Raw genomic sequence first — 7,486 nt, forward strand, 5'->3', positions numbered from 1 at the left:
GCCACCATTCATGGCTCTGTTTATTTGATTGTGTTTTGCTTTGTTTGAGCTGTGTTCTTCTTGTTACTTTAAAAATAATTATGCTGGGGGCTGGGGATGTGGCTCAAGCGGTAGTGCGCTCGCCTGGCATGCGTGCGGCCAGTTCTTTTAAAAAAATAATAATAATTATGCTGGGCTGGGATTGTGGCTTAGCGGTAGAGCACTTGCCTAGCACTCGCCTAGCACGGGTGGGACCCGGCTTCGATCCTCAGCACCACATATAAATAAAGGCATTGTGTTGTGTCCATCTACACCTACAAAATAAATATTTAAAAAATATTAATTATTATTAGGCTTTTTCATACAGAGGATTGAAGCCAGGGATGCTTTACCACTGAGCCGCATGCTTTACCACCCAGCCCTGAGATCATAGATGTGCTCATGTCTGTTCTGATTGTCACCAAAACCACAGGAGCATTTAGACACAGAGATAAAGCCAGCATGAGAGTTGTGGGTGGCCTCAGCACCTGAGCAAGCATGTCCATGCCTGCCTAAGGAGTTAGCTGCTGGACGTGGTCATGGGGTGTGGCTCCGAGCCTCGGCTCAGGAAGGCTGAGCAGTCCTTCCTATTTCATTCCCTGTGGCAGGGGCTTCATAACAGGGGAGCTCTCCAAGTTGTGGGGTAGTGGTTAGCAGATGGCAGGACCCTCCCGTTGTGTCTGCAGACCACCTCACCCTGCACAGCCAGGCAGGTGGTTTTGGTATAGCTGGGGTCGCATGGGGGCCCCCACAGACAGGCAAGGCGTAGAGACATGCCATTTTGCATATTGGAAATTGGGTTCCAGTTTTGGCAGGCAAAATCAGAAGGCACTGCTGGGGAGACATACCAGTCAGTGTCACCCTCACGCAGGGAAGGAGGGCCACTGTCATGGTTCTAATGTGCCAATATTTAAAACCAGCACAGCAGTGAAGGATCTGGGAAGGCCAGGGAGAAACATCCCTTCCTGGGGGAGTCACCCGTGGCTGGAGGGGGCCTGGCGGCGTCAGGGTGGAGGAAAGCACCTTGAGAACCTGTGCTTTCAGGATGGGCTTTCTTTTCTATTGCGTGCGCCCTCCTAGTTGAACAGGAGTAGCATGCCTTCCTCAGAATGTGTTTGTGTTTACATGAATGCTCATGTCAGATAACAAATCTAAACCTTTGGTTTTAGTCTTAACCACACGAAAGTCTATATACCTCAGCTGGATATGGTGGCACACCATATCCAGTCCCAGCAACTCTGGAGGTTGAGGCAGGAGGATAGCAAGTTCAAAGCCAGCCTCCGCAACTCAGATCCCTTCTCAAAAAATAAAAAATAAGAAGGGCTGTGGATATTGCTCAGTGGTAAAGCACCCATGGGTTCAATCTCCAGTAACCGCCCCTCCAAAAAAGAAATTGACAAGACAACCTGTATGTATCCGACTCACATCACTATACAAGTTGACTGTAAAACAAGCACTCTTTAAATAGTGACCCACTCTTTCTGTAATCTTTTGTGGGTTTTGGCATCTTTAGAAATTATTCAGATGTTTCCTGTGAACTTCACCACAAGACAAACCTTGTTAACACCTCGAGGCTGACAACAGGCTGACACTGTGGCAGGTGTGAGCAGAGATCTCAGAGCAGCAGAGCTGATGGGCCATGTCACCAATGGGTTCCACTGGTCAGACTGCACTGCCCTGGGTGGGAGTGTCTTCACGGGTCTTCCTGTTTCCCAGCAAGCCCTAGACAGAACTGCTAGGATGGCATATGGAGCCCCGCACCTGGGCCCCAGCTGAAGGGTGCTCCTGGTCCTCCATATTGTCTTAAGACAAGCCAGGCACATCCCAGACAGGATGGTGGCACTTCTGTCCTAACTGGTAACCACACCTTCCTCCCGACCCAAGCTGGGGGTCCAGTTGGCTTTGCTGCCACATAGGACCAGACTTCTGTCAGTGAGTCCTCAGGAAGCCGCACACTGCACAACCCTGGACTTCCTCCTTCTGCAGGATGCCTGGGTGGCCCTCACTCATGGGCATTTGTTCCAGAACAACACCAAGCACTTGTTAAAATGCAAGGAGCTAGATGTCATCCAAGCAACTTGGGAGGCTGAGGCAGGAGGATCAAAAGTTTCAGGCCAGGCTGGGCAATTCAGCAAGACCCTGTCTCAAAAAATTATTAGAGGGCTGGGGATGTGGCTCAAGCGGTAGCGCGCTCGCCTGGCATGCGTGTGGCCCGGGTTCGACCCTCAGCACCACATACAAAGAAAGCTGTAGTGTCTGCCGAAAACTAAAAAATAAATATTTTTAAAAAATTATTAGAGAAGGGGGTGGGTGCAGGGAGGCTGGGGATGTGGCTCAGAGGCAGAACACCCTGGGTTCAATCCCCAGTAACGCACACATATACACAAAGTATCTGAGTAATGAAATAGTGTTGGATTATAACCCAAAGTGTGCAATTATCATCCTCAAGTCCATGCTGATCTGCATGAGGGAGTGAGTCAACCAAGCTTGAGCAAGCTTGAGTCCACACACAAGGGACAGGAGGGCCAGACGTGCCTCTGCGGCCAACCACCTGCTGCCGCTCGAGATTCTGCCCATCAGGACTTCTCAAGGACTTGGTGGGGACAGCTTGTCCATGCTCCCTGTGGTGTTGGCAGGGACGGATCCCAGACAGCTTCTCTCCATTGCCGGCCCCCTCTGTCCCTGTGTCCTGTGTCCTACCTTGAGGCCTCCTCTCATGCAGTAGTGTAGGCCTGGCTTCATTCCACTGATGGCGCTGCAGGTCCCACAGTGTCTGACAGGTCACATGCCCAGACTCAAGGGGAGGCAGATGGAGGGGAGCAGCCCGTCACCACCCAGTGCACATGAAGGAGGGGCTGCTGACAACCCCTGGGGGCGCCCACCTGGCAGTGATATCAAACTGTCTGCAGCACTGTCCGAGGCTCCCAGGGATGATCCTTCATAAAAGATGTCAGATATTTTAATTTTCCATAATTAAAGAAATACAACCTCAAATATCTTGTGGGGAATAAAGGTAACTTGCCTGACTTCTTGAACAGACTAGGAAATCGAAGAAAGCAAAATTCATTAAGCTTTCATAAACAGAAGCTAATTCTTCCAGGAGCTGTGATACTGTTACAGTTTTATACATTTTGACAAAGTCAGGGGAAAGACACACAGTTGCTTCACATAGAAATTACAAAACCAGACTAATTTGATCAAGGCTTCTTAATCAAAAAGAACTGATTAAAAGAACTACCTGGCAGTGCGCGGTGGTGCACACCTGTGATCCCAGAGATTTGGGAGGCTGACACAGGAGGATCACATTTTTTCTTTCTTTCTTTTTTTCTTGGTACTGGGGATTGAACTCAGGGGCACTTAACCATTGCGCCACCTCCCCAGCCCTTTTTTTGTATTTTATTTGGAGATAGAGTCCCTGATTTGCTTAGGACCTTGCTAAGTTGCTGAGGCTGGCTTTGAACTCAGGATCCTCCTGCCTCAGCCTCCTGAGCTGCTGGGATTAGAGGCATGTCATTTACCATGGCACCCAGCCAAGGATCACATTTTCAAGGTCAGCCTCAGCAATTTCACTAGGCCCTGTCTCAAAATAAAAAATAAAAAGGGCTGAAGTGTAACTCAGTGGTAAAGCACTTGCCTAATGTTAGGCCCTGGGTTCTATCTTTAGCACCACCATAATAATTACTTAATTAAAATAAAATAATCAAGTTTTGAGTCAAACAGAATCTTAGCACCTCAATCTCTGCGTGTAGGGTCCTTGCCTATGATCTGCTAAGCAACAAATGATTCCTGCAGGAACTGGGTGCAGACCTGAGGTGGAAGGGACTCTACTTGATGTGTCCATTACACACTTCCTCAATGAGCTGCCACAGGATGAGCCCTGAGAAAAGGACCACATAGGAAAGGGGACAGCAGGGACGCCTTGAAGAGGCTGAGAGAACACCCTGGCTGTCCCTGGCAGCCCCACAGTGCAGGAAGGAGGGTTTGAGGAGGGACCCGAAAGTGTAAGAAGTAATGGTGCACGCCTATGATCCCAGCAGCTTAGAAGGCTGCGGCAGGAGAATCGTGAGTTCAAAGCCAGCCTCCGCAATTTAGCGAGGCTCTCAGCAATCCCGCGAGACCCTGTCTCTAGATAAAAAGGGATGGGGATGTGGTGTGGCTTAGTAGTTAAGCACTCCTGGGCTCAATCTCCAGTACCAAGAAAAGAAAAAAAGAAAAACAAATCACCGACATAGCCACACCAAGAGTTCCTGAGCAGCCGTCTCCACTGGATGGTGTCCTCACACAAGCCTGGTGGCACCATATCAAACAGAAGCAACAGAGCCAGCCAGGGTGGGCCACACAGCTGTGGGGCCATAGCCTCTGCCCCCACCCCAACTCTGACTCCCCACGTTGGGGCTCTGCAGCCCATGCTGCGGGCTGCTGCTCCCCTGCCAGTGGAACAACTGGATGGGTTTCAAACTCAGCAGATATCTCCAGCCCTAGGCACCCGTTCCAGCACCCTTTCTGAGGGAGCTCAGCGGGCCTTGGCCCAGCCTAGGGAAGTAGCCTTAGGGGAAGGACCCATTGCCCTCCCCCAGACCACAGGGAGCGAGACTGGCTGGAGGTGCAGGCCTTGCTCCACACATCCATGCCTGGCCCAGCACAGGAGCCTCTAAGTGGGGATGCCTTGGCTGGAGGGCCAGGCTCACGTGAGCACAAGGAGCCATCACACTGCCGTCAGGCAGGTCTCAGGACCCAGCTCAGTGAACACTCACTGGACGCTGGCCATGCAGGCACAGGTGGGGCAGTGGGTGCCTGAGCTCATGCAGATGCCCCATTATTGAGGTGGACGTCAGCTCCCAGCCCAGGGTCAGAATGTGCCTGACATCACCCTCACCAGCCCTGGCCCTGGCTGGAACTCAAGGCCGGAGTGCTGCTAGGAGAGGGGATGAGGACAGTTGATAGCCAGACCAGGCAGCTGGACAGGCTCCACCCTGCTGCACCTAGCCCACCTCTGGCCAGGGATGACAAAAAGGAAGGAGGAGCTGGGAAGCAGGGTTGAGGCCAAATAGGGGAAGAGAAAACAACCTTTTGAAGCCTGAGAGCAGCTGTGGCGATAAAAATAAAATCCCCAAATTGTCTGTTGAGGCAGTAGCCAGGATACAAAGGCTTCCAAGCCGCAGGCAGAGAAACCTCTGCAGTCCAGGCCCCACTCAAGGGGGCAGGGTGGAGAGGAGGAGGGGACTAGAGATACGTGGGAGCTCACCCTTGGCAATGCTGACGTCTGAGGCTGGTTCTGTGGTGGGCACCGTCTCGGAGGTTTGGCAGCATCCCTGGCCTCGGCCCCCAGTGTAACCACCGAGAGTGTCTCCAGATGTGGCCCAGGGCTCAGTTAAGAACCTCTGCCCTGAAGGCCCAGGAGGCAGAGTGGCCTGGAGCCACCTCTGGCCAACACTGCAGGACCTGGGATGGAGGGCCACCTGGTGTGCTACTCCCACAGGCTACCCCACCAGGCCCGAGGCTCAGGCTTCAGACAGCCCACTCTACACCACACTTCTCCCACAGCAAGGAAGGGTGGGGTGAGCTGCAGGGCAGCTCCTGTGGTGGGGCTGGCAGGAAATACCAGGAGCAGCTGCTTGGCAGCCCTGGGCGCTGGCCAAGAGCACCAGCAGCAGGCAGGAGGACTAACTCCAAAGGGAATCCCCTGCTTCACCCAGGGGAGGCTCCACTGCTGACAACCTGGTCCTAGGACCCCAGCCCCACTCACTGCGGGGGAAATCTAGATCCAGAAAGGTGCCTGTGACCCTGCTGGAAGGCCTGTGGGGCGTTTCCTGCCTGCTGTTCTGGTCCTCAGCCTGGTCCCAGGAAATGCCAGAGATCAGGCTGCTGCCCCCTTGTGGCAACCAGCATAGGCCGCCAAGCTGTGGTCAGCCTATTTACAAAGCCCCTGACAGGCGATACTGACAGGGACCTGGACATGACCCTGCTTCTCTCTACCTGGCTCCCAGGACAAAGTGGGGTCACCTGTGCAATGTCCCCTCCACTTCGAAGCTCCCACCTCTCCTGAGACCCAATTTGCCGGGACTTAAGCCCAGGTCTCAAAAATGTTTTATTTTTTCTTTTAAATATTTTTGTTGTTGTTGTAGTTGGACACAAAACCTATTTTTTTATCAATTTATTTTTATGTGGTGCTGAAGATAAAACCCAGGGCCTCCACATGCTAGGCGAGCACTCTACCACTGAGCCACAACCCCAGCCGCCCCCCTTTAAAAAATATATATATATATATATATATGTATGTATTTTAGTTGTAGATGGACAAATACCTTTATTTATTTTTATGTGGTGCTGAGGATCAAACCCAGTGCCTCACACATGTGAGGCAAGTGCTCTACTGATGAGCCAAAATCCCAACCCCAAAGTTTGTGTTTTTTGGTGGGGAGGGGGGTACTGGGGATTGAACCCAGCACACTTCACCACTGAGCTACATTCCTACACACTGCCCTTTTTAAAAATTCTGAGACAAGGTCTCAGTAAGTTGCTTAGGGCCTAAATTGCTGAGGTTGGGGCTGGTTCTGTGGTGGGCACCCTGTCTCGTAGGTTTGGCAGCATCCCTGGCCTCAGCCCCCAATGTAACCACCAAGAGTGTCTCCAGATGTGGCCCAGGGCTCAGTTAAGAACCTCTGCCCTGAAGGCCCAGGAGGCCTCAGCCTCTCAAGTTGCTGGGATTACAGGTATGCATCACCACACCTGGATTCCCAGACACGTTTCTGTGACCAAAAATCAGGAAGCCCCGAGAGTCCTCACGAGGTGTCCTGGCCCTGAAGTGGGCAGCAGACAGAGGCTGCAGTCTACACACAAGTCTGTATCCCTGGCATCTAAATCAGAGATGAGAGGGCAGGAAGCAAGGCGGATGAGCCCCCACACACTCCTGGTGCGCTAACCAGGCTCCCTGCCTGCAGTCCAGCTTCTCCACAGCTTGATGCATAAGTGCAGGGGTTGGTCCCTCTGGGACAACTCTTGGGGGTGATGTTTTCCCTTTACCTGAGGGAACTGGGAATCATGAGCCCTCTGTCTCAAACTAAGGCTCTGGGCTTCTCCAGCTCTTTGAATAGCATCCCATTCTCACCCCCAACCCTAAACCTTCCAAACCACTCTCTAGGCCCTCCACCTAATCAGTCCCCACTCCCACTGAGAACCCAGGGAAGTGTCAGAGGATGAGAAATTAGGCAAAGGCACCTGGAAGACTTGACAGCCATGCCAGTGCCTGCCCCTATGGCTGGACATGGCTATCTCAGCCAAGCAGAAGGACTCAGAGGACCTAGGAACCTTCAGGGTACCATTCCCATGTCTAGGAAAACCAGGGCCTTTCCTGCCTCCTCAGCAAGCCCCACCCACACCTCCATCCACAAAATATACTCTAGTCACCCCTGTCAACCTGTCCCTCAGCACTTTGCCATCTGTGTGTGCACTGAGTCCCCCAATCCTG

The 7,486-nt window shown here is 52.3% G+C and overlaps 1 long non-coding RNA gene across 1 annotated transcript in view; it reads right to left on the reverse strand.

Annotated features, from left to right (window-relative positions):
- Positions 1 to 5,353, reverse strand: part of LOC139707197 (uncharacterized) — a 5,737-nt gene extending 384 nt beyond the window's left edge. The window contains exons 1-2 of the long non-coding RNA XR_011708703.1: positions 5,264 to 5,353; positions 1 to 2,954 (exon numbers count right to left, since the gene is read on the reverse strand). The exon at positions 1 to 2,954 is cut by the window's left edge and continues 384 nt beyond it. This is a non-coding gene — a long non-coding RNA (uncharacterized lncRNA). The remainder of the gene's footprint in view (positions 2,955 to 5,263) is intronic.
- Positions 5,354 to 7,486: the final 2,133 nt, after the last annotated feature.

Source organism: Marmota flaviventris, chromosome 10 (genome assembly GCF_047511675.1).
Source record: "Marmota flaviventris isolate mMarFla1 chromosome 10, mMarFla1.hap1, whole genome shotgun sequence".
In the NCBI taxonomy this organism is placed as follows: Eukaryota; Metazoa; Chordata; class Mammalia; order Rodentia; family Sciuridae; genus Marmota; species Marmota flaviventris.